The 20,019-nt window shown below is 34.5% G+C and overlaps 1 protein-coding gene across 2 annotated transcripts in view; it reads left to right on the top strand.

Moving 5' to 3' along the window:
• The window catches only part of LOC114325807 (transducin-like enhancer protein 4), a 1,285,138-nt gene that overhangs the window by 90,144 nt on the left and 1,174,975 nt on the right, over positions 1-20,019 (top strand). The gene's annotated exons all lie outside the window — the stretch shown is intronic.

The following is a 20,019-nucleotide window of genomic DNA, read 5'->3' as shown; positions in this document are numbered from 1 at the left end:
TTGTGCCAATTTCAACCTGTTAGGGGCGTACTTTCGTATTTTTTAAGGGGTGCGAGTTTTGTATAAATATGGGAGGGCAATGTGAGGTTTCGGCTTTTGCACTTATGCTTTTTAAATTTTTTTCAAATTTGTTTGTGCCGATTTCGACCCTGTCAGGGGCGTACTTTCGTATTTTTTAAGAGGTGCGAGGTTTGTATTAGTGTGGGGGGCAATGGGAGGATTGTGCTTTTAGACTTTTAGCTTTTGAATTTTTTGCAATTTTTTGTGATTATTTAAACCCTGTCAGGGGCGTATTTTCGTATTTTTGAAGGGGTGCGAGTTTTGTATAGATGTGTAAGAGGCACTATGAGGTTTATGATTTCGAACTTAAGCCTTTTTGAATTTTGTACGATTTGCTTGTGCCGAGTTCAATCCTGTCAGGGGCGTACTTTCGTATTTTTTAAGGGGTTCGAGTTTAGGATACGCGTGGGAGGGCAATATGAGGTTTGCACTTTTGGACTTAACCTTTTTAAATTTTTTGCGATTCGATTTTGCCGATTTCGACCCTGTCAGTGGCGTATTTGGGTATTTTTAAGCATAGGCGCCCACTGGAAGGGGGGGCCGTGGCCCCCTCCTACCTTTTCGGGTGCTTTAAACTATACTATATATTATTATCCATAATGTACAAAATGTAATGTGCAAGATCTTCACATCTGCCCCTCCTGAAAATTTTTATATGGGCGCCCATGTTTTTAAGGGATGCGAGTTTTGTATGTGCATGGGAGGGCAATATAACGTTTGTGCTTTTAGACTTGAGCTTTTTAAATTTTTTGCGATTTGTTTTTACCAATTTCGACTCTTGTCAGTGGCGTACTTTCGTATTTGTTAAGGGGTGCGAGTTTGTACGGAAAACGTGAGAATTTTGAGACCTCAAAAATAAGGTTTTTGAGTAGTAAATGTATGTACTGTTTTAAACTCACTAAAATAGTATAAGCAATATATTATTCGACGTGCTTTAGAAAATTATTTCTGGTTAAAAAGTTCTAAACGAAAGAACAATATTATAGTATAGTATATTAGAGTATAGTATATTATAAAATTATACTATTCTATGCTTTTAGTACGGCCTAACTAGTCTTTATTATAATGCAAATTACACCGTAATTTTTTCCAGGATATACGAAATCCTTCGATTAGAGGTAGGTAGATCAAACCCACGGGGTAAACCGTATAAGTACTATAATATAATGGTACCAAACTATTGTTATAAACGGTTTAAACATGCTTATTAATAACTCTTACTTATTTGACTTGACACCTCGCATTTCTCCAATAGAATAGCTTTTACTACTTTTTATAAAAATTGCCACGATGAAGACATCAACGGTAGGTAAGTTCCCTCGTCCGTCATATGCGTTTTAAACTCTTTACAAGGTAGCACTCAACTTTATCAATTTCAGTTTAAAACTAAGCTGATTGGGGAACTACTTATTACAATATGAACATAAATAATACCTAGGAATTTTTCATTAAAGACGATTAAAATGTAATATACCCGTGATACCTACCTTAATCACGTTGTTTCCGCCGGTTCACCGTGGCCGGTGACGTCGAACCAATAGAAGGACGTTCAAGAGCCTCCTAAGATATTTGAATTTTATAGCATTTTCAAAACGTAATTAGCGTACGGGTTAAAAATATTTGTTGTTTTCGCATGCAAGCGTTTTAAGATCATGTTACCTTATGTTTTTTAATATCATTTTAATATTTAAAATTTTTTGCAAGTTCCCTATTGTACAGAAATATGTGAAACTGCGAAGGCCACCCAGGTAGCAAATCAAGGAAAGGAGGACTTCAGTTGAATGAGTTGCGTTGGTGCAAAGAGTAAATATCCATTTAAAATGCATTATGCACGAAATCCGTGGTTTCGCGACATTGCTAGATAAAATCGTCGAATAGTTGTTTATTTAGAATATGTGCCCTGTAAAATAGGACACTAAGTGCACAATCCTGTGAAATCATTTGCAATGTTTTAAAATTTACGCAGGAGGAAGCAGAAGGAAATTTTACTGTGAAACAGGTAACAAACAAAAAACCGAAAAACCTTTGGAACCCGATTTATGTGACAACGTTGCGTACCCAAAGTTTTTGATCGCTCTGACCTTGGCGGTTACACCGAGAGAAAAAAATTCTTGACATAAAGAAACTTTATTAATATTTAAGAAAGATCGACTTGGCATATTGCCTAAGAAATATATCTTTGTATGTAAGATATAATTTTCTAAAATATTTCAAATAAATTTTAATATACCCAAAGAAATATATCTTAAACATGATTGAACTATCACTTTCTTGCAAACTGCTAACCCATTTGTCAGAAAGAAATTATATTGTAACGTGACTATTGTAATTACTTCTAATTACAATAAAACTAGCGGTTCGTAATTTATATACGACTTTATTTTTATTTATACAAGTTTACTTTACAAACTTTAGCTTAAGACTAACTCTATTCACAAAAATTATGCCTTATATATCCTAGTCGTTATTCTCGATCATTCCGGGCTAAGCCAGCTCTCCGACTATCGTGTGACCTTCCAACAACCGCGCATCGGTTCCACGTATAGCGTGCTTCGCTCTAGACTTTTCTCGGCTTACGCCTTGCGGCTGGTGACTCATTGTTTTGCTACATTGCTCCCCTCTTAAGATCTGAGCGTCCCGATCAGCAACTCTAGATGAAGGCCCAGGATGGCGGAATCTACACGACTCTCCAGCTTTGCATACACCCTTCAAGAAGAAATAACAGTCTACTGTCTTTGAAGGATCCGACATCTTCGGGTTCATGCAACACACAGTAATTCGTACGCTAGTTTCTCTGAAGACCACTTCAAGCATGCTTCTCACAATCTTCCAATCCAGATTTTCTACTGCATGGCCTATTTTTGGTAAAGCCAAATCTTTGATGTCATAATTACACACGATTTTCTTCAAATTACATAGAGCACGCCATATGTTCTCATAGCTTGGCGTGTCCGTATAAGACTTCCTGGTCACCATATACAGCAAAGATCGAGGACCATCTTCCAATCGCAGTACTCTTCCAATTTTAGGCTGCTGATTTCGTAACTCGTCCAGGCGGCCGAACTTTCTATTGAATACGGACGAGATTCCTTTAGTCATCTCGAGGTCTTGGGCAACACAGTGGGCTAGAGAGACGTTTTCTGGAACACCAAACAGATCTTGCTGAACTTCTGTGGTCACGCCGAATCTAGCACTCTTTCTTTCTGCGTAATTTGACATAAATTCCTTAAAACTTGGCTGTGCGGCATCTTTCATTTCCTGTTGGAGGACTCGGGCTTCTTCTGTTTCATTGGAGCCAGCATATGGTGCAAGACGATTTATGTGAATAACTTTTGGTTTACCGTTTGGCAACTTCTTAATTCTGTATATTACGTCATTTATTTTCTTCTTAACTTCATACGGACCTTCCCATTGTCTTTGCAGTTTAGGACACAGGCCTCGACGACGTTGTGGATTATAAAGCCAGACAAGATCACCTACTTCGAAGCTTTCATTCTTACAGCGAGAATCATATTGATCTTTCATTCTGTCACTGGCTATCTGGATGTGTTGTCGGGCAAGTTCATGAATGTTGTTCATTCGTAACTTCAGGCGGTCTACGTATTCTTCGCCTGCAACATATTCCTCGGAAGGTCTGCAGCCAAACTCTAGGTCGCAGGGCAAACGAACTTCACGACCCAACATCAGGCAGGTTGGTGTTTGACCTGTAGTTTCATTTACGGCCGAGCGGTAGGCCATCAGGAATAAATGAATGTGTTGGTCCCAATCTCGCTGATGTTCAGATACAACTTTGGACAAGTGTTTACCCATCGTTCGGTTCATCCTCTCGACCATCCCATCTGATTGAGGATGCAGGGGTGTTGTTCTGGTCTTATTGACACCAATCAATTTACAAACGTTTTGGAAAAGAGCTGACTCAAAGTTTCGCCCTTGGTCGGAGTGGATCTCCAAGGGAACACCAAATCGGCTGAAGAATTCTTTAACAAGTACCTCTGCAACGGTAGCAGCTTCTTGATTTGGTAATGCATAGGCCTCGGTCCATTTCGTAAAATAATCCATGGCTACCAGGATGTATTTATTTCCAGCATCAGTTTCTGGAAATGGACCTGCAATGTCGATTGCTACTCTTTCCATAGGACTGCCAACATTGTACTGTCTCATGGGTGCTCTCTTTTTACCAACTGGACCATTACCGGATGCACACAGTTCACATTTCTGGCACCATCTTCTTACATCATCTTTACAGTTCACCCAATAGAACCGTTCTCGAACCTTTTGCAGAGTCTTCGTAATACCAAAGTGTCCACCTGATGTACCGTCATGCAACTGACGCAATACTTCTGACACTTTACTTTTAGGTACAATCAACTGAAGCTTAGATTCTGTACCATCATCGTTCTCAAAGGTTCTGTACAGAAGATCATCTTTTAGTATCAGGCAATTCCATTGGCTCCAGTAGGCCTTGACTTCCGGACTACATGCACTAATGTTTTGCCAACTAGGTCTCTCACCTCGACGCATCCAATCCAATACTCTTTTTATACATGGATCGTCTTCTTGGGCTTCTTGTAACTGTTGTGGCTGCCATTGCTCATTAACGACGGTAGTTCGTCTCACAGGGCAAAGCTGTTCATCTACTTTAAGCCGGTGATTACAACTTTCACTGCATGGCCGTATCGAGGAAGCATCTGTATTTGAACCAACTCTTCCAGCCCTCTTCATGCGTCTCTTCGGCATCGTGTCACGAATCACCCTCCGTACCATTTCCACCAAACGTTCATCTTTTCTCTTATCGCCTTTTTCCACGGTTATTACTCGATTGTTTCGTGAAGCTTGGCTAGCTGCTTCGTGTTCCAAGGCAATAGCAAGTGCTTCATCTAAAACTTTCGGTCTTGCTAGTCGTAAAGCTTTCTGTAGTTCACTATCTTTCAGCCCATTGACAAAGGTATCTACCGCAATTTCTTCTAAAACGCTGTCTGGCACCTCTGGATAAGCCAACCGCACCACACGAGCCACATCTGCTTCAAATTCTTGCAGATTCTCACTTGCTCGTTGACTTCTACTTCGCAGTTGTGCTTTGTATACTTGTTGTAGATGGGCATCTCCATAGCGTTTTTCTAGACGAGTGAACAAGGTCTGGTAACAATTTTCTTGACCCTTGGGAATTGACCTTAATATATCTGCAGCATCACCTCGTAAAGCAGCAGTCAAGGAAACAGCCTTTTCTTGTTCGGTCCAATGATTGGCGGTCGCAATAGCTTCAAACTGTCTAAGATATATGGACCAAGAGGACTTTCCATCAAATGGTGGTAATTTGAATCTCATATTATGCGACGTTTCGTCTCTCGGTAGTTCATCTTTCACTAAAGGATCTAACGTTGCTGCATTAACTGATGGTTGTACTTTTGTATCGGTTATCCTGCTCTCTAGCTGTTTGATCTTTTCTTCTACGGTCTCTACACTTTTCTGCATCTTATCGAATGTTCTAGAAACTTCTTCAAATTTCTCATTGTTCTGTTTACAAACTTCTTCTAGTTTTTCGTTGTTTTGCCTACAGACCTCTTTAATTATTTGAGAAGTCTCATCGAATCTTTTAGCAACATTTTCGAATTTCTCGTCGCTTTTTCTACTAACTTCTTCAAGTTTCTCGTCGCTTCTTCTACTAACTTCTTCAAGTTTCTCGTTGTTCTGTCTAGAAGTTTCATCGATCTTTTGAGAAACACTTTCAAATTTCTCGTTGCTTATCTTAGAAGTTTCATCGATCGTTTCAGAAACAGTTTTTAATTTCGATAAGATTACTTGTTCTGCTGACTGGAAGTGGAACGTCTTTGGGTCTTCTCCGTTCTTCGTGAGGACATCCTCGAGTCGTGCTTTTAGGACTATCTTGAGCCCACTGCTGTCCAGATCCCGTTCCTCGAGCTGTTCACGGAGCTGTTTTACTGTAAGTTCTTGTAGCAACATCTTTGGTCGGCACACACGTACTTTCCAAAATGTCTTTTAACAGTCTTTCCGAATACCGAACAATCAACGCACTTTAACTATTCCCGACGAATAAAGTTCAAAAGTCTTTTAAAGTCTCTCTGTAATTCACTTATTTATATCGCACTAAGTTAACCGAACACCGACACCAACTGTAACGTGACTATTGTAATTACTTCTAATTACAATAAAACTAGCGGTTCGTAATTTATATACGACTTTATTTTTATTTATACAAGTTTACTTTACAAACTTTAGCTTAAGACTAACTCTATTCACAAAAATTATGCCTTATATATCCTAGTCGTTATTCTCGATCATTCCGGGCTAAGCCAGCTCTCCGACTATCGTGTGACCTTCCAACAACCGCGCATCGGTTCCACGTATAGCGTGCTTCGCTCTAGACTTTTCTCGGCTTACGCCTTGCGGCTGGTGACTCATTGTTTTGCTACAATATTTATCATAAGAATATATTTTCTTGGCATTACAGAACTCTTCTTTCTGAGCAATAACAGGAATATTGTTATCTTACCATTATTAATTAATGTATTTAATGTTAAGAAATATATTTCGCAGATATAATTGTATATTTAGAATTAAGTTATATTTCTTAAAAATAAAGTGATATTACATACGGCGAAATAAATCATTCTCTTAAAGTAAAATTATTCTTTATTAGATAATAAAAATAGGATATAAAACGTTACATATTAATACATACAAATAATTTCTCCACTCTTAAACCACTGGCTTCTATACAATAATAAAAGGATGGAGAGGCAAATTCAACTTCCTTAATTTTTCCTTCTTTTTGTTAATAGCACTTTGATTATCAGCAATTACCTAAAACAAAACCGTTATGGAGAAAGAGTAAACTTATTTTAATAAAATTTTTTTTATAAGGATATAAGTACTTACATACTTATTTTGGCAAAATTAAATACAAAAAAAAAAACAAATACACGGGCCCACATAAAAACTATTAATTTTTTGGTATAAGAACGGTAGGTATCAGTAAAACAGTCTACAAGCCAAAAACATTTCTTGGCATTTCAAAAAATAATAATCAATCATATTTAGTTCAAACATGGCTTTATTTATCCTACCATCTATGTTAATTTTTTTCTTTTTGTATATGAAATATTAATTATTTATCTGTATAATATCACACAATAGACATTGTTTAGCTAAAATAAGAAGAAAAATACAACCAATGTAAATCATTGAAGCAGACATATATTGTAATTTTATTTATTTATATAATCTAAAAGAGACAGCAAACCGAATCATTAAGAAATTTTATTACAGGAAAGTATTATTAGTTTACATCTTAAGTTATTTTATACCTATTAAAATTTATTTAGTTTTCGGCAATAAAAGTTCTTAATCGTTAAGATGTTTCTTTTAGACTAACTTATATTTCTTTATGACAAATAAAGCACACGAAATGTTTGATATAACGTTGAATTGTAGGATTGTATATAGAAGACGATACATTCAAGAAACATATTATAGTTTATACATAAGTATACACATTTTTATAAAGGAACTTACCTGTATACAGTTCTACCATTTATGGAAGCCCCTAGTTGGTTAATAGCTCCTTTCAATATTGTTCTGAAGCTTTATATTAGATATATTATTCTCTCCGAGGTGGAAGTCGAAACGTCACGTCAATAAAATCATTTTTTAAGTTAAATTGTGGCTTATTTCCCAGTTAGAATAAGATCGTTTCTTTCAGAGCTGTCCATCAATATAGATATCTAAAATGCATATAAAGATACTATTATGTTTCTTTTAGAACTACATATTCGGATATGCAACAATATTATTATTACATCTTAAATTAATCAATTTACTTTTATTTAATACCTATGTACATGTACGTACCTTCAAACTATCCCTTAGATTTTAAAGAATATACCAACAAATCCAAAATCCATCTATGAAAATGAACTAATGCCACGCCATCTTGTCAAACACTGAGATTAAATCACAAATAGTAAATATGTATAATGGTTACTGCGCAATTCTTTTGTGGAAGAAAATCTCTTTGCAAGTAACATTTCGGCATTAATGATAAAGTTTTTATTTAATAACCACAGTTACTACAGAGGGTATTTCTGAAGAATTATTTCTTGTGGTTTAAAATATTTATTTGATTGCAAGAAAATTTCTTGTTCACAAATATAAATATGGATTAACTTAACATATATTTCTTATACTGCAAAATATTTGCAGTTTTCAGTTTAAGAAACAAAAACTTTAGGATAAGAAAATTAAAATGTAACCATTAATGTATTTCTTAGAGATCTGTAAGATATTATTGAGTTGTGATATATTATTGAGTTGTGTTTAAAAAACTCGTTTCTTTATATGTGAAGCGGTATGTTTAAGTTAATATGATATGGTAACTTTTAAGAAAGATAGCTCAAAGAAATCAGTGTTTTAGGAGAAAAGAAATTGTTCTCTCGGTGTAAGATATATTTCTGCCAACTTGTAGTTTTAGGTACAAAAACGCAACACGCAACACACAAGAAATAGTAAGCGTAGATAAATGTTTTGTTTACATGTAAAACCAAATTTTGTCTTTATAATTTTCTTTTATCATTCTTTGTATTACATTTGTTGTCATCTGTCTTACTCGTTGGCTTAAACTTTTTGAATGTGATGAAAACTGGTCTAAGGCCAACCATTTAATATTTTTTCATAAAATCAAAAGATATCCCTAAAATTCAGTCCGTAACGTCTATAGTATTAACATTAACTATAGTATTAACTACTAGATTCTATGCTCTACTTTCATCCAAAGAACGGAGATAAATTCTTGAGCATTCTTCCTCTTAAATCACCTCACTCAGCCATTGGTGTATTATAATCCAGCTTTATGTATTCTGGTTGTTTTGTTATTTCCTCTGTGATTGTGGAAATCCCAATACATATATCGAAGCAGATCATCTTCATTTATTAAGTTATCGTATAGTTATTGGTCTGTCCACTTTTTTTTTTTCATACATTTTGTAGATTTTATATTGCCGAATAAGATCTTAAAATCGTTTATATTGCTCCTAGATGTCAGTATTAAAAACATCTACCAAAACAACAAAATGAAAATCGGATTAAATGGGGAACTTACAGAACTTATAAACATTAGGCAACGGAATAAGACAGGGAGGCTCATAGAGCTCTATGCTCTTTAATTTAATAATGGATGACTAACTAACATGGAAGGGACAATCTTGAGTATCAATCCACCAACGAACAAGCGGAATTGCTTATAAAGAGGAAAAAGAAGAAAAAAAATCAAGTTTAAAACGAATGATGAATAGTAAACCTACCACCGGTTGGGCTGTAGAAGTGGCATCACCGCTAGATATCCCAAACAGATAAGTCGATTAGTGCATAATGTGTAGAAAACACAGAGGTGTCGGCTGGAGTCCGCTGCCCCATAATTATGGTGAATTATTTCGGGTGTTATCGCAAACCACGATCACCCATGCTGAGTGTGCTTGTAAACGTCCAAAGATGAATATGGAGATTGGAATTTAAGTGGAAAACGGCGCAGAGACTGTTATTAATAACGACGTTAAATGTGTATGTTTATAACGATATTCTTGGTAATCTAAGATTTTAGTACGAGGGAAAGTAAGCTGCACAAGGTGTTGGCTTAAAGCCAATATTGCTTAATTTTCTGTATTACTACGTCATAAACATTGTCCTTATTACTTCATACTAGAATCCACAGATATTTTCTTGAGGGTCATAATTGCAATGTCAGTCCCAAGTCTGGTTTTTTAAAATGGAAACTTATATTAATAGGTAAATACTGGTTGTTATATTTTATGACGCAAAATTTATCAATTAATAGAATTGTGTGTGTATGTATATGTAAAATTAAATATTACGCTAGTTTTATGATAATTCAATGCTTCTTCTTCTTTCTCCAGTGCACTGGACTGGAATTGGGCTAAACTTTACGCTTGGGTGCGGCCACGCCAAATGGCTTCAGTTAAATAGATTGACGCCAAAATCATAGCCCACTCACGGTCACTCCAAATTGGATATCATTTTGTATTTGACGTGGTTCAATTAAGACGCACAATGTCGAATTCCGAAGAAGAGCTCAGCGTAGAATGAACGAAAAATGGACGTGGGTTTGGACATTGACGGGAGGGTGGCGCGATGGCATGACGCGGTGTATCGCCACTCACGAACAGACGGCATGATGGTTCGGCGTCAAGCAACGGCATGACGCGATGGGTTACGAAGCGAATGGAAATCCGAATTTTGGCATCATGCCAAAAAAGCAATCATGATTCAACACTCACGATCAAAATTTGCTTGTAGATATATCACGCCATTTGACGCGATGACATGGCCGTGAATTTCCACCTTTACTCTCACGGGATTATACTAAAGACTGGGTGTGTGAACGCCGAATCAGCTTTTCATTCCTTAATCACTTGGGTAGGTATATTTGACGAGTGAGACTCGTCATCGATATGAATAACCAAAGCTACAGATGACGAGTCTGACTCGTCATTGGAATTGAACATATTTTATGCGTGGTGTTTCGCATGCTTTTCGAATGCGCATGCTTTGCTCCGATTCCCTAACACGACAGTTGGCCGTGTAACAATTGACTCACGAATATACATTTGTTTCAACACATTTACATTTTTATTTCGTGTTTATTACCCTAAAATGGCGAAATAAAACATATAGTTTATGAATGTGATGAGGAAAATGATATTGAGCAATCGGATGTAAAATTTGAGAAACTTGGGCTTAAAAAACGAATAAGATAGTGATAGTGGCATGCCCGGCCCTAGGGATTTTGCCGCCCTGGGCAAGATCGATGACCATGCTCCCCATCACTTGGTAGACCAAGTCAATTTCAAAAATTAGCTGTCCCCTAAAATTTACCGACCTGGCTAGTCGCCCGGTTCGCCTACACCTGGGGCCGGCTCAATGTGTTAAAAAAATTAAATAAATCGGGGCTCAAGGGGTTAAGTATTTTAGGAGCGGTGTCTTCAGGACCGCATAAGCAACGTAGCAAAGACATACACACACGTTAAGAGCAAAATTTGGGTCCAATGATTTTTAATTGCATTCATTTTTTTCGAATCCTCAAAAAACTAATAAATATTTCTGAAAAATCCAAACGCAGAATTAAGTGAAAGATTACATTATTACCGAGGGCCGAAAGTTTAAAAAGTATTGGCCCGAAATTTTGCGCCTATGCTCTTAATTAAACTAAATATAAAAGTGACAAAGTGAATAATAAAAAATAATTAATAACAAATAATAAAAATGACATGCGTGGAGGAATGGAACACTATTTTCAATTGTATTTCAATTATTATTCGTTTGTCTGTATATAAGGTCTATATTAAGGTCTGTCATTTAAACGCTAGAATGCAGATTTGTGTAATGCTGTGAATGTTTCAAAGAAATCTGTAGAATTTGGAATTAGGTTAGGTTAGGAAATTAGGAGTTGGCCACAATTTCCGCCGTTTTATAGCTTCGCTATCCATGAATCACACGAATTAATTCCGTTATTTTTACCTTTTTCGTTTTCGTCCCTTAGCTATATAAGGTCTTCATATCGTAAAATTAGATGTTGGTATTTAAGAAATCCATAATATGGTGAAGCCTGTCATAAATTGATAATCCAATACAGTGATTTTTTTAATAGTTCAATTTATTCACTTTTTGTAATAATACATTTTCATCGTAGTCCAAGTAATGAAGCTTAAAATAGGACAAAACCTCGCAATTTTTACAGAATGGATCGATTTGCTTGAAAATTTGAGAATAAGTAATGGATAATCCAAGGATCAAAATATATATGATGCCGAAAGGCGCTTTTACCATGGGAGTGGTTGCTGCCCCGTCTCGGGGGTGGAAATTTTTTATTATATTTTGACCGCAAAAGTTGGTAAAACATTTATTCTAAGTAAAAAACGTTCTATACATTTTTTTGATAAATTAATAATTTTCGATTTATTCGCTATCGAAAGTGTTAGTTTTATATTTTAAAAGCCAATGTTTTTAATAAGTTTTCTGCTAATAACTCCAAAAGTTTTCGTTTTATCAAAACAATTTTACTTACCAAAAATGTACCTTTTAAAAAAATAAACAAAACCGTTTTTTTTTATTTTCTTTACCAATAGTAATCGAGATATACTTTATTATATGTTAGCTCTTCTTCGTCAATATTGTAGTTTCAAAGTCAAAAGACGGGAATACTTTGCATTTTTCGAGGATAACTTGTTTAAACTAATTTAAAGTATTTAAAAATATCTCTATTCAGAAATAAAAAAAGCCTCTAGCTCAAAAATTAAGTGACATAATGAAAAGAATGTCAGTCCTTATTTTTTTCAGCGAAAATGTGTTCGGAAGCAACCTCCTAATCACCACCCTAATTAAAATTAGTCATTGATCTTACTTGGTCTTTTTTATTTATGTATTAATAATAGGATCTAGAAGTTTGACCGGCTTAGAATGATCAGTTTTTAAAAAAATGGATTCAAAAGCGAATAACGAATTTTTGTATGGAAAAAATGGCTTTTTCTTCAGAATAGAAAGATTAGCATCAGAGATACGAAAAAATGTTTAAATATGAAATTTTAGCTTATTTAATTCCCAACAACCTGGTTTTGCAAAAAATTTTTCTACGGTAAAAATTGAGTGAGCTATTGACAATTAAAACTTGTAATAACATGCAAAAACCACTTTTACCAACTCTTTCAAAGTCACCTCTTTTTGCGACTGAGGATTTTAAAAGGTTTAGTATTAATAGGCTTATAGATATTCTAAAAACCTACAAAATTATTTTTACGAAACTTTCTAAGATAAAAAATAAAAAGTTACGGTTAAAAAATCAATATATTTTTTTGAAAAAATAGGGAGAAATCCAATTGGAAGCATAATAGAGTAAGTTAGCCGTGTTTTTAGTCATTGGCCTTATTCATTCTTCTTTATTTATGTATTATTAATAGATTCTAGCAGTTTCACTGGCATAGAGTGATTAGTTTTTAAAAAAGTGGAGCTAAAAGCGTATAACGAATTCTTGTAGTTTGGTAAAAAAAGCCATTTTCTTCAGAATAGAAAGATTAGCATCAGAGATACGAAAAAAATGTTTAAATATGAAATTGTAGGTCATTTCATTCCCAAGAACTTGGTTTGAAAAATTTTTTCTACTGCAAAAATTGAGTGAATCACAAATGAGTACTATCGAAAAACATTGATTTTTTCGATATAAAACTAACACTTTCGATAGCGAATAAATCGAAAACTATTAATTTTATCAAAAAAATGTATGGAACATTTTTTGCTTAGAATGAAGGTTGTTATCAATTTTGGCGATCAAAATATAATAAAAAATTTCCACCCCGAGATGGGGTGGCAACCACTCCCATGGTAAAAGCGCCTATCGGCATCATATAGATTTTGATTCTTGGACTATCCACTACTTATTCTAAAATTTTCAGGCAAATCGATCCATTCTGTAAAAATTGCGAGGTGAAAAGCTTCGGTTCCTGGACTATCAAGAGATCTTATTTCTATATTTTCATCATAACTTATAAACCTATGCTATAAAAATGCTATTGCCGATATAAATCATCATCATCATCATTGGCTCTACAGCCCATGGTGGGTCTTGGGTCTTGGCCTGTTCCAGAATCAGCTTCCATCCCTTCCTATCCTTCGTATTGGTTTTCCAATTTCACACTCCTAAGGCCGCTATTATATTAGGCAACTGGTGACGCCACCAAGTTGCTCCACTAGTGACTCATGACGTCACGGGGCATTTAAGTAAATGAGACCTATTTGACTACAGCAACTGGTTGCGCCGCCAGAAATTGTTGCCGTTCTGGTGACCGAACCCGGCCACCAGCCGGGTAACCAGATCTGGTGGCGCCACCAAGCCGGGGCATTATGTTATATGGACCCTATTAGACTGAGCAACTGGTGTCGGCCACCACTAGTTCATTTGTATGGTAATCGAGTGCTTCGTATTTCCTTATCTTTGTATTTCTATTAACTTCTATACTGAGTGATATTATGATTTTTACATAATCTTTTAAAATTAAATATATGTAATTAAATAATTTCATAATTAAATAATTTCATAATTTATGGGGGAATCATTGTAGAATGAAAACTTGCATTGTCTCGAAAAAAATTTAACAAGCGTATATTTTTCTAAAACTTTTCTAAAAGGTTCTTCTCTTAGATTTAGCCACTAATTGTTTATTCATTGTTTAAATAATAAAAGCTGTTTTCTATAAAATATTTTAGAAATCTCGGTGAATTCATAATTTTACCTTGATCAAAAATGTTTCAATTTTGTTTTTGATTATGCTGAATCCAAATGCGACATAACAATTGGAAAATTAAAAAAAATTGAGCTGTTATACAGTATGTCTGCGTAACTTGAAACCATATGGGAAACTTTTTTATTATCTATCAATTTTACGAAAAAACGTTATTCTTTATAAAATGCTCTGCATAGCATAAAATATAAGAAGGAATCATCAGATATCAAATTTTGTCCATTTTATACGAGGTATGTCAAAAAAGTGGTATGTAAAGTACCTTTATATTTCACAATATCGAAAATTGGTATTATGAGAAGATTTATGTAAGTCACATTTTCCACCCACACCATGCTTATGCAATATTTTTTTCTTTGTATTATAACTATAAGATAGCTTTAATATTCTTCTTTTATTTCCAATTCGTAACATTTAATTTGATCAATTAGTTTACATTAACTTAACCGAGCGCTTTGTTTGTGAGAGAAGTGACATAAAAAATTATAAAAGCTGTAGATTTATTTTTAGAAAAATATTTATATAATTATAATTATACGAAGATATAATTAAAAATCTTTTAGTAATTTTTGATATTTTTCAATATTAATTTATTTGCTATTAGGATTGAAAACTTGCTTCGTATTTTTACGGCCAGATGGCGCTAGCCACCCATTACCATAATTTTGGCTGCAATATTTGGGAAAACATTTCGATGCGATTTGATTGGATTAAGGAGAACAGTGCCTACGTTCCTTCTGATGACGCTCCAATAAGAGCAGAAAACTGCAGTTAAAGGGACTGGCTGCACTCCTTATTCTAATTAAGAAGTAAGATTGTTTTTCCTTCGTATTGCAGCCGAATATATAAAAATGGTACACACATTTTTATTTTATATTATATTTATATAAGTTTTCCTACATTTCCTCATTTTTGTATCAATACCACGTAATGTAGTCTAAGAGTTCCAAAAATGACGATTTTGACATGCGAAAATACTGAAAAATTTTACTTCGTCGGCACAAAGTTCAGGAAATAACGTATAATACATCCCTTTTCCTTTTTTGGAAGCCAACATTGTATGTATATTTTTTCGACTCCTTCTCACTCTCCTATTCTTTTTTATTAAAAGGGCAAGAAGAAACAACGACTTGTTTGATGTTATATTCTCAACTAAACTACTAAATAACATTCACTATGCATTTTATTATTTTTACTGGTGGCTATTATCGGCCACCAGTTGCCCGTATTCTTTTGTGCTTAAATTTGGTGGGCCCACTAGTTGCGCCACCAGTTGCGTCACCAGTTACCTAGTCTAATAGAGGCCTAACACTCGCCGATATAAATAACCAATTTAATTAAAAATTTGAGTTTAATCTTCGGCTACCTCTGTACATGTTCCTTCCTTAAAAATAATAAAACAACCTACATAGCGACATATAAAAAAGAACCATTTGCAACCCAAATAACAAGAACGAAAAATAAACAACTGTAGACAATATCTTGACATCCAGCAACATTCTTTGCTTGGGATGCAATATTTCATCCTTTTCTTATCTCGGAGACATATCGCTACTATACCACACTGAACCTACACGGTCGTTAAAAATGAACCACCAAAAGAAGAAAATAAAACTTGGGTTCTATAGCAGCCACCGGATTTAGTTCTGAGAAATTATGCACAGCACAGGGACGACATTACAGGCCCCTGTGATTTGGACTGCTGTAGAGGTGGGGATAGATATACGAAATTTTAAGTTATATGGAGGGTATAAGTAAAGATCATGATACAATTTTAGGAGATATGACACCAAAGTGTTTCAAATTCGTTCGGTTAAATAATCTATGGATAACATGAACAGTGGAAGCATTCTGGTAACAAAATTACGGATTATTTATGTTAAATTTATTTTTACGAAACGTAGTGATAAAGTAATGGATATAAACGTTTGTGAATTATGGATTTATTGAAGATAAAATAGGCAAATGTGCACTTAAAATAGTGATGTTTTCATTAAAATTATTATCACACTAACGTAATTATGATATTCACTGAATACAATGAGAAAAACCTTATTAATACCTACTAAAGGACATCGCACACATCTTATGGAAAATATAATGTCACTCAAATTCAATAAAATTTATACGAATAGATTCGTTTTAAATTAAAGGTCAATTCTTATCATTCCTCCAACTCTTAATTATGATTAATTACGGCGCAGATTGCAATTAAATTTTATCGAAATCACATTTTTGGAGTTCATAAACGTGTCAGTTATAATCACTATTGCTCTGGGTGCTATTCAAAACAGCTAAAACCCCTCTGGGCCTAAGCGGATTAGTGAAACTAGTATAATAAGATGCTTATAACCCGAGAAGATTTATGAAGTTACCGATAATCTGGGTATTTTAAAATATTTTTTCTCTCTCTAACTTATGTACCTACCCATTTGATTTCAGATTGATTTATACCAATTTCTGCTCTTATTATTGAAAATTAAGAGTTGGCACAATGATAAGAATTGACCGTTAATTTGAAACTAATCTATTCATATAAATTTTATTGAATTTGAGTGACATTATATTTTCCATAAGATGTGTGCGATGTCCTTTCAATACTTTCTGTTATTAAAAAGGTTTTTCGCATCTACATCAGTCTCGTCTTTGAGAGGATGTGGAATCTTATTTTCGTTAGAGGTTTGGTCATCACATCTGTAATAACTTGTTCTGCAGTGGAAATTTGTGTGAAGGCTTTTTAGTTTGATCACAATTTCTTAGTTTATATCTTCCTGTTTCCATATCTACCGATTCTTTTATGGTCATCTTCACCATTCTGTGAGATTATTTCAGTATCGATCTCCTTTTGTTCTAATTGAGAAATAGCTATATTTATAGTGATGGTCATTTTTAGAATTATTTTCTATAAGGAGGTATTGTAGAGGCAATTGAACTCTTTTCTGACAACCAGTTTTTCCAAATGTTTAACCTGTTATATAAATAGCAGAAACAAACAACAACAAATGACAAAAATGTCGGGATCGTACTTGACACTTGATAGGAGCTGCGTGGTGTCATATCTTCGGTTGCATTATATCATGATTACAGTATAATAATAATGTTGGAATTGACTCACGATTAATTTACCGTGAGTATACAGTTGCAATAAAATATTACTGTATCAAATTAAAATAATACATGACGACAATTTTGGTAGAACTATTTATTGCTTAATATACGTGCTTACAGAGCTTAGTTTCGCTGGCTCCTAACAAAAAATATTCTAAAATTACAAAAACGCCCACCAACAAGTGTCTTTTAGGTACTACACAATTTCATCTTGGGAAACACGAAAATTACAAAAATTATTCATTTGTCCTTCTCAGAAGGAGCTAAACATACCCACTTTCTAATACCCAGATAATAATTCAATGCCCATTTTCTAAAGAGAAAGATTATCTCTAGAGTAATTCGATAAAACTATTTCATGAATAAAACTGTTTTTTTTAATCATTTTAACTAATATTTTATTGATATCTTCACCTGAATAATATGCTAAACCTGTTTTTTGGTGTTTCTATGTGACAAGTTGTAAAACATTAATTGTAATAATTAATGTCACTGAATGAATTTTTGTGTAGTAACGAAGGGCATCTGACGTAATACTTGACGACGGGAAATTATCAAATATCAGTAGTAATTGCACAAGAGCTCTAAAATTATTGAATTTTTCCTGAGTGACACTTTGACAGTTTTATTTCACGAGCCAAAGGCGAGTGAAATTATGTCAAAGTGTCACGAGGGCAAGAATTCTATATTAATTTTAGAGTTCAAGTGCAATTTGTTTCGATTATTTCATGAATAAAACTGTTCAAAACCAAAATTTTATTGTAATTTATTTATGTAATTACAAATTAAACACACAGTTGTTATAAATATTTTACGGTTTAAAGTCATCACTTTTATAAATTTTAAAACATTAATTGTCATTAATGTCACTGAATGTATTTTTTCGTAGCAACGAAGGGCATCTGACGTAACATACTTAACGACGCGACGGGCAATTGTCAAAAATTATCGATTTAATTCAGATTTCTGTAGCTTTCTATTGGTAAGAATCTCCTATGAATGAAATAATCGCTGTAATTTTTATTTCTGTAGCTTTCTATTGGTCAGAACCTCTATGAATTAAATAATCATAGAAATATGTAAAAATGAATTTCTTTTAATCTTCTGGAAACTAATTTACCCAAACTTTAGGAATTACCGATATGAATCTAAAATAAAATAAAATCTAAAAACAAAATGAACTGAATTATAATGAAACGAAACATGCGCGGCATGTTACGTTGTCGTTTGACGTCGATACTCTAGCTGGTCGGAAGTGGACACAACTTCTTCACGCAGCGTTTGTACTCTCCAGTTTTGATTTTCAGAGTTAATACTCTGACAATGCCGTCCTCTCCAGGGTGCACCGACGTGATGCATCCAACTGCCCATTGCAACGGTGGCAAATTGTCTTCAATAATTAACACCAAAACATCGACCATTATTCAATTATCAGTAGCATGAACATTATTGAAACTGATCAATTATTGATGAATATATTCTTTATACCATCGTTTCCAGAAGTGCTTCTTCAATTGCTTGTCATGCTGCCACGCTGATAATTTATTGGATGACATATCCAAAAAGTCAGTCTCAGGATAGCTTGTCATCGGACCTCTAATTAAAAAATGTCCAGGGGTAAGGGGAAGAAGGTCATTTCTGTTAGACGACATAGAAGAAATAGGACGGGAATTTAATATCGCTTCTATTTCAATCAGATAAGTTTCTAACTGTTCGCATGTTAACAAAGTGATTCTTGAAGGACTTAACCGCGGCTTCCCAAATTCCTCCAAAGTGGGGAGATTTCTTTCAACATCCAAATATTTTTAATGTCATTTTGATAATCTGACGAGTTGAATAATTCGTGCAGCTCGCGACTTGCTTCCACGAAAGTCTATGCAAATTTATGCCGGTATAACAGTGACTGAAACTGATGTATCACTGGTGATTCATATGGGAGCCTGAATCGTCTAACTGCACAATAACGTTTGACAAATAAAGTAACCGCTTATAACATGCCCAGACGCCCATCTCTACCCCGTAACGAATTACGAAAACGGGACTGCAACAACGGCTGAAGTGTTAAACACGTCTCACAAGAAGTTAATTGATTTTCTCGAGAAATACGCTGCACAAAGGTTGATTGATGGGCCAATATCGAAGGTATTTATTAACTAAATCATAACTACGATATCCACATAAAAGTTTTTATGACTTCGGGGCCGTCTTAAAAATTAACGGTTATATGAGGCGCTCAAATGGAATCAAGAAGGCGGAGAGGCAGTAAACGGTCACGATATTTCTGCGAAATAAAGGATATTGAAATAAAAATCCTTGGTTTTTAGGCTAGGAAAATGGCCTTGGCGAAACCATTTGGCCAAAAAATCATTGCTAAAAATTAAAAAGGGGTTGATTATTTTTGCTACTTACTATGTACTTTGTTCCTGATAACCGATAAAATTGGAGACGATATTCAAAAATATAGAATTCTGTCCATCGAGCATTCCATATATTTTTTTTCACATCATTATACCTCATTTATTATGCATCC

The sequence above is a fragment of the Diabrotica virgifera genome, chromosome 1 (assembly GCF_917563875.1).
Source record: "Diabrotica virgifera virgifera chromosome 1, PGI_DIABVI_V3a".
Taxonomy (NCBI): Eukaryota; Metazoa; Arthropoda; class Insecta; order Coleoptera; family Chrysomelidae; genus Diabrotica; species Diabrotica virgifera.
This window is presented reverse-complemented; position numbering and strand designations above follow the sequence as displayed.